Source organism: Pleurodeles waltl, chromosome 4_1 (assembly GCF_031143425.1).
Source record: "Pleurodeles waltl isolate 20211129_DDA chromosome 4_1, aPleWal1.hap1.20221129, whole genome shotgun sequence".
In the NCBI taxonomy this organism is placed as follows: domain Eukaryota; kingdom Metazoa; phylum Chordata; class Amphibia; order Caudata; family Salamandridae; genus Pleurodeles; species Pleurodeles waltl.
Genome location: NC_090442.1, coordinates 109,033,326 through 109,047,924, shown reverse-complemented (window position 1 = coordinate 109,047,924; position 14,599 = coordinate 109,033,326). Strand labels below are relative to the sequence as shown.

Genomic DNA, 14,599 nt, shown 5'->3' with positions numbered 1-14,599 from the left:
TGGCTTGGTTTCACTTGTAGGAGTCCTATGTCCTTGAAGAGGTACATCAAAAGAGTTGAGTCCACAACATTTTCATACTAACTCAATAATACATAAACCCATCTACAACACAAATAGTTGCTAAATGATAGAATTATACAGTGCTAGAAACATCCACTGACGGTCCATCCTCTCCCATTATCTTCCGGAATTCATACAGAGTTGTTTGACTAAGATACTGAAATACCTACTTTTTAAGTGACTTACTACAGGTCTTTTTGCTCCTAACCATCTCACCTCTTAGAGTCTGGATTCTGCTTTCCTTAACTCAAATGAAACCAGGCTTTCCCATATCAACGTCCAGTCCTAATAAACCATCTTCTATCTTCAGACCTATTGACCTTTCGTCAGCATTTGATATTGGAGATCACAACATACTTTTTTTTCTTTAGTCATGCCTATGGCATTTTGGCCCGTGCTCTGCATTGATTTTTCATGTATCTAGCTGCCTATTCAGTTGCAATGAAGCCGGACTACAACTGCACAGTGACTGCTTTGTGACTAGGGCTCCATTTCGTGATGTGACTGATTTACCAAGTCCTAAAACGCCACATTGCAAAATGTACATTCACAGTAGTCAGGCTTAACTTAGAAGGCAATGTGTAAAGTATTTGTGATATAAATCATACAGTAACACAGTGAAAACACCACAAAAATACACCACACAGGTTTAAAAAAATAGATAAAATGTATCTGACTAAAATAAGGTCAGAACAATGAAAATCCAATGTATACAAGCAGAGTTATGAATTTGTAAAGGTTAAATCCAACGAAGGTGCCTAGAAACACAATAGCTCCAACTGGGGCTATCACGGTGTTGTTGACGGAGTTGTTCCAAACACTCTGACAGCACCGTTTACGGTTACGGAGTCGCAAGGACCCCCAGGTACAGTACCTTTGGAAAACGAAGAACAATGACATTGCACGGAGTAGGAAAGGAAAGAGGCATCGGTGGAGTTGGTGTGGCGTCAGTCCCATACAACATCCGAGGAGAGAGGAGTCATTTCCGTGCTGCGAAGCAGGCAGAGGTGTGGCATCGACTCCGTCCAGATGCAGGGAGAGATGTGGCACATCATCCGCAATGGGTTGATTCCTTGTGACCGAGATGGGTCGCTGGTTCCGGTCCGCAAGAACGTGATGTGTCAACTTCACAGTGCTGCGATGGCCCTGGGTGACGTCAGCAGAGTCGGAGCGACATCGGACCAGCGAGGTCCATGGAGTGGGAGCAGGCTGCGGCATCTCTGGCATCACTGAAGTCAATCCGAAGTCACTGAAGTCGGTGTGCTAGCAAAATGCTAGCAGAAGAGGTTTTTGCAGTCCCCAAAACCCCAGAAACAGGAGGCAAGCTCAATCCAAGCCCTTGGAGAGCAATTTTGGGGACGTCAGAGTCCTTCTCAGCAGAGTCAGAGGCCAGCAGAGCAGCAGTCCTCAGCAAAGCAGTCCAGATAAGTCCTTTGGGCAGCCAGGTAGTTCCTCTTGACAGGGTGCAGGTGTAGGTCCAGAAGTGTCTAGGTTGGTGGGGTCAGAGACCCTGTTTATATACCCAAAAATGCCTTTGAAGTGAGGGAGACTTTAAAAAGTGGTTTTGAAGGGCACAAGTTCCCCTTTCAGTACAGGTCTGTCTGCCAGAGTCCCAGGAGGGGGTTTGGCAGTCCACTTTGTGAGGGCAGGCCACCAGCCTTTGATAGTGTCAGGCCTTCTACCCTTCCAGCCCAAGAAGTCCCATTCAGTATGCAGATGAGTGCAGGTGTGATTGAGTGTCCTGTGTTTATGGATGTCTGGGTGAAACACACAAGAAAGCTGTCAACCAGCCCAGCCCAGACGTTGATTGGAGACAGGCTGTAAGGCACAGATGATTTTAAGTGCAGAGAAATGCTCACTTTCTAAAAGTGGTGTTTCTAAAATAGTAATATAAAAACCAACTTCACCAATAAGCAGGATTTTCTATTACCATTCTGAACATACTAAATATTACCTGGTTACCCCTTTCAGATCAGAATCTACCACTCAAAAAGAAAAGTATATGAGGGCAGTCCTAATGCTTGTCTATGAAAGGAGCAGGCCTCACAGTCTTGGAAAACGAATTTAGGAGTTTTTCACTACCAGGACATATAAAACACAAAGGTCCTGCCTTTTACCTACATTGCTCCCTGCCCTATGGGTTACCTAGGGCCCACCTTAAGGATGACTTATGTATAGAAAAACGGGAGTTTGAGGCTTGGCAAGTACTTTTAAATGCCAAGTCAAAGTGGCAGTGAAACTGCACACACAGGCCTTGCCATGGCAGGCCTGAGACATAGTTAAGGGGCTACATATGTGGGTGGCACAATCAGTGCTGCGGGCCCACTAGTAGCATTTAATGTACATGTCCTGCTACATGTAGTGCACTTTACTAGGGACTTATAAGTAAATCAAATATGCCAAATGAGAATGAACCAATGTTACCATGTTTTTAGGGAGAGAGCACATGCACTTTAGCACTGCTTAGCAGTGGTAAATGGTCCAGAGACCTAAAGCCAGCAAAAATTAGGTCAGAAAAAGAAGAGGAGGAAGGCAAAACGTTCTGGGTGACCCTGCAGGGAGGCCATTTCTAACAGTAGTTGTCTAATTTTTACAGATTATATTGTTCAATAAAGCTGTACTGTGTGGATTCCGAATTGCAAGTGTCTGTGTGTAACTGTTTAACTGTAGTCTAAGACTATGTAATAGGAATCATCTGGTTTCTTAGTGGAAAAGCAGTTATTCATCAGAGAGACACAGGGTTCAATCACACCATTGTACTCAGGTTGTGAGAGAATTTCTCTCACTGGTGCTATAGCTTTATGTTTGATTGGTTATTTTAGTTGGACTTGTGGACTACAGTGTATAGGTATTATATGGTGGGGGACTCTTTATCCCAAACTCCATGGTTGGGATACAGTGATGTGGCTTGCACAAGAGCCCAATCTTCGGCATACACTTGCTTAATGTCTTCTGGGACAAGAACAGGGAAGGATGGCAAAATTACATCTTCCCCTTGGGAGACGTTCTTTACAAACTCAGGTGGCCAATCTTTGTCAGCCATGAGAATGTCATTTATGTATGTTAATTTATCCCAAAAAAGGACTTTAATAATGTGTGGTATATCGCCCTCAATTTCAAGATTCACTTCATAAAGTCTGCTTGGAGGGCTCACCCGCTGGTCTGCTGTTTCAACCTGTGTGAAAGTACTAGTTGCTCTCGAAACCAGATCTTTAAGATTCCGTTGAACCATTGTGACCTCTGCTGCACTATCTAGCAGTGTCAATGCCCACGTCTTGTTCAGAAGAAGTATTCTCAGGTTGTGTGGCATATTTATTGGGGTATTTGTTGTGGAAGTTTCTTTTCCTTCTTAATGATGTTAGAAGAGTGTTGTGAGTCTGTTTTCTGTTTCACAAATTTGTCCTGCCGTCATTAAGTCAGTCCATCATTAAATCAGTCCTCCTGTCTCAGAGCGTTTCTCTGGTAAGTCCTGAAAGAAACAAGAAGGACACTAATGCCTATAAGGCTATTTAACTGTATCATGGTTGCACAATTTATAGTGCTTTTCATTGGACTCCAGTTGGGGAGATCCACCCCAAGTTTTAGTTTTTTCTTTATTTTTTGTTTTCCCCAGAATTGTTTAGAGAACTCTGGTGCCTGTTTGCAATTGTCTTTGTCAGCCCTTCCTTTAAGCTGTGGCTTATTAGGCCTGGCTCTCAAATTATCTTGAGCTATAGCTGGATAGGTGTTTGCAATCATTTTTGGTATTTCATGCTCCTGATCCTGTATATGAATCTGTGTAAGGCTTTGGTGAACTGCCAACACTACTGCCCCCCCCTTTTATATTGCAAAGTTGACAATTAATTTCATTCCTAAGTGTAAGGCAGGGCTTGCCCCACATTTGTTTTGAATCTGTTTTAGTACCTTAGGCGAAACAGCTATTGATGATGTACAATGTATTATGGCATACACAACAGCAAAGATTGTGCCCCAAGAGGCACAGTCTTTAATTGAGGGAACCATACCAAATGGTAGGTTCATAGTAAGAATCCTATGTTTGTCTTGGGGTCTGATAAGGGGAAACACTGCTTCACGCTGGTTAGCTTTTCGAGCAATCCAGAACGGAATCTCCTCCCATCTAGTGGGAACCTTACCCAATATTACATTGATAGTAACAGGACTAATTGCAGGCACAGCCAACTGGGTCTCAACAGCTTGTGAACAGCCCTGGCTGGGACATCCATTATTGTTTGCAGAACAAATTGTATAAGATGACTATATATTCTTCCTAAACCTGTGTGTAGGACACAAAGTTCAGCTGCAGTAAGGTTTGCTATATTTGCGTATAGTGTATAGCCGGCTAGTACTTGCCTGGTAGACTCATCATTACTGATGGGACCCCATTTTGTGTTTTGCAATGCATGTGGAGGGGCGCCTTGGAAAAACTTCTCGTGTTCCTGAAATGTTTATGCTACATATAGGTGTGTGTAAGACCTATATTGATTAGGTGCAGCCACCTCAGTGTATGTATGAATTGTTTGCGTGCTTGCATCTGCAGCAGGAAAGTCAACACATGAATATTAGACTTCACAATTATAAGCTTTGTTTTCCTCTATCATAAAGGTAACTTTTCCACCCGTGATGGGGAGTCCCTGTTGTGCCAAATATGTTGTGACAGCATGTCTGCAATTAGCTGGAATATAATATGGATTCTTCATTATAAAGAATGGAATTCAGAGAGGGAACACTATACTGTGGTGATCCTTTTAGAATGGCAGTTTAAAATCTGACTTCACCATAAGTTAGGATTTTAAATTGTGATTCCGGAGATAACAAACATGAACTGGTTAACTATATATTGGAAATTCCACTTTTAAAATGTAATAAAGTAATCCCAGAGTTATCCTATGGGAGAGGTAGGCTTTGAAGTATTAGAAAGTAAATTAAGAGTCTTTTGCTACCAGAACATGTACCGCTTAAAAGTAAATGTCGTCTGGGCTGTACAGGCCCTATCCTAGGGGTGACCTATATGTATTAAAAAGGAAGGTACGCGCCTGACAAAAGGCTAACTTTGCAGGGGTCGAAAAGGCAGTCTAAAACTGCACTCACATAGGCTGCAATGACAGGCCTGAGACATGTTTAAAGTGCTACTTAAATGTGTAGCACAATCAGTGCTGCAGGCTTACTTGTAGGATTTAATTTACAGGCCCTGGGCACATGTAGTGCCACTATACTACGGATGTACAAGTAAATAAAATATGCCAATTGGGTGTAAGCCAATTTTACCTTGTTTAGAGGAGAGAGCATTAGCACTGTATCACTGGTTAGCAATAATAAAGTGTGCAGAGTTCTAAGGCCAGCCAAAACAAAGTCAGCAGAAACACGAGGTCTGAAGGCAAAAAGTTTGGGGAAACCACACCAAGGATGCCAGGTGTCTAACACACCATATATTCTCAACTTATAGGTAAGTTAAATATGCCATTATGGGTATGGCAATTTCATTACAATGAAAGGGGGAGAACAGACACTTTAACACTAATTATCATGATATTGAACAGAATTATAGGGCAAGCAAAAAATAGGGATCGCCAAAAAGGCCAACAAACCCAAGGTGACCCTGCAGAGAGGATTTATTTCCAGTAGTCACTTTGGATATTTAGGGATCCTTCAGGATCAGGGCTGTTGGACCTGGCCTTTTTACAGGGTCATCCCCAAACTTTTTGCCTCCTTCCTCCTATTTTGTCTAACCTGTTGTTGTTGGCTTTTGAACTCTGGGCACTTTACCACTGCTAACCAATGCTAAAGTGCATATGCTCCCTGTGTAAATTGTACTGTTGATTGGTTTATCCATGATTGGCTATTTGATTTACTTGTAAGACCCTACTAGAGTGCACTATATGTGCCTAGGGCCTGTAGATTAAATGCTACTAGTGGGCCTGCAGCACTGGTTGTGCCACCCACTCAAGTAGCCCCTTTTACCTTGTCTCAGGCCTGCCATTGCAAGGCCTGTGTGTGCAGTTCCACTGTCACCTCGACTTGGCATTTAAAAGTACTTGCCAAGCTTAAACCTCTCCTTTCTCTACATATAAGTCACCTCTAATGTATGCCCTCTGTAACCCCTAGTGCAGGGTGCTGTGTGGGTGAAAGGCAGGACATGTACCTGTGTAGTTTACATGTCCTGGTAGTGTAAAACTCCTAAATTCGTTTTTACACTACTGTGAGGACTGCTCCCTTCATAGGCCAACATTGGGGCTGCCCTCATACATTATTGAAGTGGTAGCTGCTGATCTGAAAGGAGTAGGAATGTCATATTTAGTATGGCCAGAATGGTAATACAAAATCCTGCTGACTGGTGAAGTTGGATTTAATATTACTATTCTAGAAATGCCACTTTTAGAAAGTGAGCATTTCTTTGCACTTAAATCTTTCTGTGCCTTACAATCCACGTCTGGCTGAGTTTAGTTGACAGCTCCTTGTGCATTCACTCAGACACACCCCAAACACAGGGTACTCAGCCTCACTTGCATACATCTGCATTTTGATTGGGTCTTCCTGGGCTGGGAGGGTGGAGGGCATGCTCTCACACAAAGGACTGCCACACCCCCTACTGGGACCCTGGCAGACAGGATTGAACTTAAAGGGGACCTGGTGCACTTCTTAGCCACTCTTTGAAGTCTCCCCCACTTCAAAGGCACATCTTAGTATAAAACAGGGACTCTGCCCTACCACCTCAGACACTTGCTGGAGAAGAAACCTGAACCAGAACCTGCATCCTGCCAAGAAGAACTGCCTGGCTGCTCAAGGGTCTCACCTGACTGCTTTCTACAAAGAACTGCTGCCTTGCTGTTGGCCTGCTGCCTTGCTGAACTCTTCCCTTGCTGCAGAAGTGCTCTCCAAGGGCTTGGATAGAGCTTGCCTCCTGTTCCCTGAAGTCTCAGGACCAAAAAGACTTCAATCTTTCAACTGGACTCCTTGTGCGCCGAAAAATTCGCCGCACAGCTTGCTCAGCGGTGAAAAATTCACTGCATGCCAATCCGGAAAGACGCCGCTTAACCCCGCAAGGAAAAGATCGACGTGACGCCTCCGACGTGACCGGAACTTCGGCGCACGGCCCGTCTGGACAACGCCGCCCGACTTCCAGAGAGGAAATCGACACGACGTCTGCCGTGTGGAAGAAAATTCCACGCACAGCCCACCGGAACGACGCTCAGCCGGACAACAAGCCCAGGATTCCATGCACAGACCCCGGGCGTCTGAAAACCCCGCAACCCACAGAGGAGACTGTCTGCACGCCAGAAATTGATGCAACATCTTCCCCACATGAAAAATAACAACGCAAGTCCGTGTGTGAAGGGGTGAAACCGACGCACACACCATTTTTCTACGCATCTCCTCCTCTGCGGAGATTTTTCCCTCCAACCAGGTACTTTGTGCTTGAAAGAGACTTTGTTTGCTTTTTAAAGACTTAAGACACTTTGGGGGTCATTCTGACTCCCGCCGGCCGCGGTAACCGCGGTGCCGGCGGGAGCCGCCAGAATACCGCTGCGCGGTCAGAAGACTGCCGTGGTTATTCTGTGTTTCCCGCTGGACGGGCGGGCGACCGCCAGAAGGCCGCCCGCCCACCCAACGGGAAACCCCTTTCCACGAGGATGCCGGCTCCGAATGGAGCCGGCGGAGTGGAAAGGGTGCGACAGGTGCAGTAGCACCCATCGCGAATTTCAGTGTCTGCTATGCAGACACTGAAATTCTCAGTGGGGCCCTGTTACGGGGGCCCCTGCAGTGCCTATGCCATTGGCATGGGCACTGCAGGGGCCCCCAGGGGCCCCACAACACCCCATACCACCACCCTGTTGCTGGCGGCCAAAACCGCCAGGAACAGGATGGCGGTATGAGGATTCCCATGGGCAGCGGAAAACCGGCGGTACACCACCGGTTTTCCGTTTCTGACCGCGGCTGTACCGCCGCGGTCAGAATGCCCAAGGGAGCACCGCCAGCCTGTTGGCGGTGCTCCCGCGGTCCCCGCCCCTGGCAGTTTTTACCGCCAGGGTCGGAATGACCCCCTTTATGTCACTTCCCAGTGATATCTTTACAATTTCTTATTGCATCTTTTATCGTTTTGACCTACAAATATCCAGATAAATATTATATATTTTTCTAAACACTGTGTGGTGTATTTTTGTGGTGCTATATTGTGTTATTGTATGATTTATTGCACAAATACTTTATACATTGCCTTCTAAGTTAAGCCTGACTCAGTGACAAGCTACCAGAGGGTGGGCACAGGATAATTTGGATTGTGTGTGACTTACCCTGACTAGAGTGAGGGTCCGTGCTTGGACAGGGGGTAACCTGACTGCCAACCAAAGAGCCCATTTCTAACATTTAAGGATCCTTCAGGATCAGGGCCTTACAACCTGTTGCTTAAAAGTCAAAAATACAGAAGAGCATTCAAGGATAAAGGAAAGAAATGGTGTAATATATCTGAACAGTTTGGCAGGGACTTTAAGCCTTACAAGGTCTCTGAAAAAGTAGGGAACACTTCAGAAGTGTTCTTTAACACAAACTGGATTTATTTTTATTTATCAACCAGATGTACATGCGGACATTTGCTCTTAGGCTGCTAAGGTGTCATTTGGTTAATTTCATCTATGACACGTTCGACCAGTTCTGCCTTTTGTCACCAACACCATTGAACGCCCTTGGGCTAGTAATATTTGTTTTATTATGGTAAATAAAGGCTTAACAATCCCAGCATGCTGGATGATGTCAGCTATTAGCTTCAGGTCAGTGAGGTGTTTAAGTCTCTGAGCCATCAATTCTTCTACCCAAAATAAAAATAAACACCATTCACAATTATTCCTCAGTCCTAGCCCTCGGAATAGGTCTGAAATATAGGCCACGCTGTGTATTTTCATAGTTTAGGAGTTTACCAAGCAAACATTAACATTAAGATTGTTTAAATATATGCAGATGATGACTGTGAGAAATTGGATTATTGATTGAGGGAAGGTGAGGACTCTTCTCAAGCAAAGCCCATAATCCCAAAAGCAAAAACTATGGACTTTAAAACGTTTCTGTCAAAAAGTGCTCTGAGAACCAATAGGCCACCGGACCTGACCTGCTCACTGAGGCACCCAAAATGCATTGTCAGTTGACCTGAATTTATTTTATCCCCCACAATATTCTTCTCTGCAGCTGCAAATCTTGTTCAGTGGCTCCTCTTCAAAAAGGTATCCGGCCTTGTGGAGCCCTCATCGGCTACAGCCTGCAGCTAAGTCCTGCTGGAGATGTTATACTTCCAAATAAGTGACAAAGTCCAAATGTGGAAATCTTCACCACAACTTCGCCCAGCGGCTCCTCAACTATGACACCTCCTCCTTGGACACCACCAGCTGATTTTCCCAATTGAACATTACCTTCTCAGAGATTTTTCTTCAAAGTTGTAAGTTAATACTGGGCCCAATACCGCGCCCATTCACCTCATGTATCCAAGCTCCATCATGGTCAGCCACTGTCTCGCACAACTAGATGACTGTGGTTTGCGTTTTGTTAATTTATGTGGTCTTTTTTTCTGAAAACTGTAAAAATTCATAACTCCCATTCTTCTAGTTGGATTTGTGTTGTTTAAGTCTCACATATTTAATACATTTTACTCTATTTTCCTAAATCCGTGTGGGATTTTTCTTGTATTTTGTTTCACTTTATTGCTGTTTGTGTGCTGCATAAATAATTTGCACATTGCCTCTAAGTTAAGCAAGGCTGCTTTTGTGCCAAGCTACCAGAGGGTTAAGTGCAGGTTAATTTAGTGACTTTTTCTGGTTTACCCTGTGCAGCATTGTGGCTGTTGCTTGAGAACGGCTCACGCAACTCTCAACCAACAACCCAATTTCTTAAACATCCATGTATTTAATAATATGACTGATGAACATAATAGTATTTTACTTGTGTCTTTACCAAAAAATAAAACAGTATTTGGGGATGAAAAATAGTAAGACAGTATCTGAGTATTTTCAGAAAGATAGTAAGATGATCTGTAAAGCAAAATGTGTTTATTCTCTAAAAAAATAAAATAAAATCTAGTATTTGAAGGTAAAGTTAGCCGAATTCATAAAATGAAAAGTTGATGTTTGGGGATAGAATGAGTACATTTCCAGAATTTTATGACTTGTGCGGGGGCATTTCATCCTATGGTATTGTCAGTAATACTACTGTCTAATGTAGGACCTTGTAAAACTGGGATAATCTGTGGGTTTTGTCTGCTGTCAGAACCTGTAGGCCTGGTTTACTGTCTACGCATTACCTCATTGCCAATCCTTCCCACCACAGTCTTAAATAAATTGAGCAGTGCTCTCACCACCACCGAATTTATGCTCCCCAAGAAAGCAACATACCATCCTACAAAGAAATATACTGGAAACAATCATCCTGAACGATTCATCCTATATAACACCCCTAAAGTGGACAGGAAGTAAATACTCTGAACTCCAGCAACACCTTCTGATTTTTACTTCTGTGGAGCGTGATGGAGCTTCTCTGCTGTGCCACAAGGTACGTAGCATGTCTGCTTTAGCGATCTGAAATTAATTAAAATTACAAAGCTAGAAAGTTTAGTGAGCTACAGTGGCTGTGATAAGCCTATGCTTAATGTGTGTCTTCCACTAGTCTGTTGCTGTGACTGTGGGCAGAGGCGTAACATGCCTCGGGCCATTTCAGGGTTATAGTTAGAGGCACATTCAGCTTCTTTTCTTTCAGCACATGTAATTGATATATAAATAGATGTTCAGAAGTCCTGTCAGTCATTTAGTGTTGCAACTGAATTGTGAACAGAGTGAAATCTCATTAAGGGCCAGATTTAGCAAAGGATTTTACCCATTTTGTGTCTATGGGAAAATGCTTTAGTACATATGGCCCTAAGTCCCTTCTCAGAGATTTAAGATTAGTCGTGCCTTATTCCAAAGAGATTCAGGGTGAGTATATTTATCCCAAGCAAGAAAAGAGAAGCTGGTCTATCATTTTTCATACGTGCTTTACAAGAACCAAGCCGCAATCAGGGAGGGGCTTTTGGTGCAGAGACAGAAGGCTTCAACCCTTGCTTTGGTGCCTTGGTCTCGCTGCCATCTTCAGCCTTTAGTTCAATATCTGCTGAATTGGTGGAGCCAAGGACTATGAGCTGCTTAATCCAGTCTCTGAAGAAATGTGGCAAGCCTTGCAGTTGTAGCTGGTACTAGCAATTTGGACAGGAGAATCTCCCTCTTTCTTCTTTCACTTGTCATTTTGACCAGACGCCAGACCCCGGGGATGGGGAGCAGTTCAGAAAGAGTACAATGGGCAGATTCTGTGGGCATGGGAAGAGAGGGTGAGCTACTCCAATTGGAAGGAATTAGCAGTGATCCATCATTCCCTTCTGGAATCTGCTTTTTGGCTGCGGATGTGCATGTTGGCTATGTGAAAACAGTAAGATAACTTATTTCGACATCAACCATCAGGATAAACCCTTCTGGCAGCCTATGCTTTGCAACTTTGTCATTGGGTGGAGGAACACGTTTTCCATCGGATTGAATTTTATCTGGGGCTGCAAACCTTCTGAACAGGAATTTCCCTCAGTCAGGGTCTATGAGGCTATGCCCTCTCTTCTTTCAGAGGATCATGAACCATTTTGTTCCAACTTGAATCTATATTTTGGCTTAGGATATAGTGCTCTTCTGCGACTTTGCTCTCTTGTACCATCTCAGGGAGCATGAGGTACGGATGATCAGTCAATCTCTTGATCTCAGGAACAGCCTTGTCTCCCTTACTGTTGATCTACAGAAGCTCCAATACAAGGGGGGCAACATCTTGTTGGTAGTTCCTTGCTGGCCTAGATTTAAGTTGTTTCTTCATCTGGTTCAGTTGATATGCTCTCCTCCTTGGATCTTCCCTCTGTTTCCAACTACTTTTCAGGTTCCATCCTGGTCTCAGTCAGCTCTGACATATCTGCACCTGAGGGTTTGGCTGTGAAAAGTCAGCATTAGAATCCAGTGGTGGGCGATAAATTCCCCTCTGTCGGCAGGGCTGGTGGTGTTTTGGCCACTCACGGTTATGCATACACCACAGAGATCTGGCCAAATTCTGCCAATCTCTGTATGGCAGAGTTTTTATCACGCACAGTAAGCTGGCAAGCGCAAGTGAGATTTGCAATCCCCTATTGTGATTTTTGGTCGCTTGGACGGAGATCCCCAACACAGGCAGTAGCGGGTGGTCACATCCGTTCGTGGTGAGAAAACTGCTACTTGAATTTAAAATATACTTGAGTGGCAGAAAAATCAACTCGAGGAGCAGCGCCCTCTGACGCACCGCTTGGTGTCATTCAAACTGATTTTTCAGTATAATAAATTAGCATGAGCAGTGTGACGTGCCTATTTCCGCCCATTCACTGAACTCTGCATAATCTCACTGAGTTTTTATGGAGCTCCTCAGAATTTTGTGGAGTGAAACTCCACGAGTTCCCCACCCCTAAGGCTCATCAGAGGTTAGCTCATGCATACAGCAATCTAAGAGGCCAGATACTCCTAAAGTTTATCCTAAACTTTGCACAATTTTGTTGCATGGTGTCAGAAGAGATCACAGCAGAACCTTCTTGCAGTCCTACTCTTACTTTAGAATCCCTGAGAGATGGTTTACTTTCAGGCTTAGTAAAATCCAGTGGAGTGCACTTGAAAGGCTTTATGAGGAGAAGAAGTGGTGTTAATTGATGATTTATTTTCTAGATGGTGCTAAGTTCCCATCTACTTTTCCCTCAGTTGCCACAGGTTTGGATGAAGATGAAACATCTTGATAGTATTGGAAAATATTTCTTGAGTTCAGGGCTGAGGAGAAGACCAGGACTCAGAGTAAAGAATATTACTAAATAACCGATAAATAACTGGGTCATGTATGACTAGTCTGAGGGTTAAGATTGATGGTTATAGTCATAGATTGTGACAGCCATATAACTTTTCATTTTGACTTTGTGGCAGACAGTCTCCCGAAAGGTAGGTGAGAAAAATGGGTGTGTTAAAGGTAGACGTGAAACTCAACTCTACTTCCACTATTGAAAACTTTAAAAGGCCATGCCAAATTGCATCTACCATTTGCTTTTAACATCCTCAATGAAAAGTAGAACCTGCAGTCTTTGTCACAGGTTGGTTTACTTGTAAAGTTGTGCAATCTCTGATGCACAATTGCACCATTACGATGCAAGGGATGATAGAGGAAAGTGGAAAGGAGAAGAAAAGAGAAACATGCAAACCTATAGATAGACGTTAAGAGAAGGGAGAAAGAAGAGAAAGGCTGTACGACGCAAAGAGGAGAAGTAATGAGGGTGTAAGAGTAATATGAAAAGAAACATAGGTTTAGAGAAAAATGGTTAGAGGGAGCAAAGAGAGAAAAAAAGGGTGAGGTATGCAATGAGACACAAACTGTTGAGGAGGATGCAAGAGATAGGGGAACAGGAGGTAGGAAGGCAGAGGGGCCAGTAAAAAGACGTGAAAACACGTACAGTGAGAGGCAGACAGAGGAAGGGAAAATGAGAAAAAGAGTTGAGGGCCACAAAACAAAGAGAAAGATGAGGGGCGCACAGGGCAAAGAAAGAAAGATAGTAAAAGAAGGAAAGAAAACAAAAAGGAAAGAGAAAGTAGAAACTAGGTATGAATCCCAGAGACGTAAAAATGTCTTCTGAGTTTAAAGTAATGCTGCACCGTTCTCAGTACTGTGTGTGCTAATAAGGTGTGTGCATCATAGCAGCGCGGGCATTTGCCAGACGTTCGCTTCACAGAAACAGCGAGAAAAACCGGATAGAGAGAAATGAGGGAGCGAGATGGGGACCGCGAGAAAAAGGTGTTTGCGATGGGAAATGAAATGTCGAAATAGAGTGAGGGTGGGACAGGGGCGAGTAGTTCAAAGAATGTGGAAGGGAGAGAGGAAATAAGAAACAGGACAGAGATAGCGGGAGAGATAGGTTTGGGATAAAACGGTTTCCTTCACTTTCGCGCGTGCATCCCTGGCCACCGACCTTTGACGTCTGGAGTCGTGTGTGGGCCGCTGGGGTGTCCTGTCTCCTCCTTCACACGCATCCAGTTCCTTCCAGTCAGCGTGAAGCCAAGGCCCTGCCGCTGCTTCTCGACCTTGTGATGCTGAGACTTGTGGCCTCGTGGAAGTAGGCGCTGCAACTGAGGAGGGCGCGAAAGACACTGAGCGCATTACTTAGTGCAGAGCCCTCATTGACTCGGCCAACTGCAGGCACCGTTTTACTATTTTTTCTTGACAACACTAAAACAGCTGCGGGGCAAATTCCACTTGCGTGCCCGTGCCAACTTTCTGAAATTTCTTTTGCTCTACATTTAAAATAAATACATACATTAGTTTTACATGAATATTTAACACAACAACCTGTTTACAGCTTACTGGTTAAATAACTGTGCACACACTGCTTTGCACACACTTCTTGTTTGGCTCTGTAAATGCTACAGTTCGACAAGCATTGGCAAAGTCAAAACTTAAACGATACAGTGCCAGGTAGCACATAATGGCTTGAGGGGCGAGA

General features: G+C 44.1%; 1 protein-coding gene across 1 annotated transcript in view; it reads right to left on the bottom strand.

The window, feature by feature from the left end:
* LOC138287431 (glycine N-acyltransferase-like) overlaps nucleotides 1-14,271 on the bottom strand; it is a 112,895-nt gene extending 98,624 nt beyond the window's left edge. Inside the window, exon 1 of the mRNA XM_069227854.1 lies at nucleotides 14,069-14,271. The gene's annotated coding sequence lies outside the window, so the exon portion shown is untranslated. The remainder of the gene's footprint in view (nucleotides 1-14,068) is intronic.
* Nucleotides 14,272-14,599: the final 328 nt, after the last annotated feature.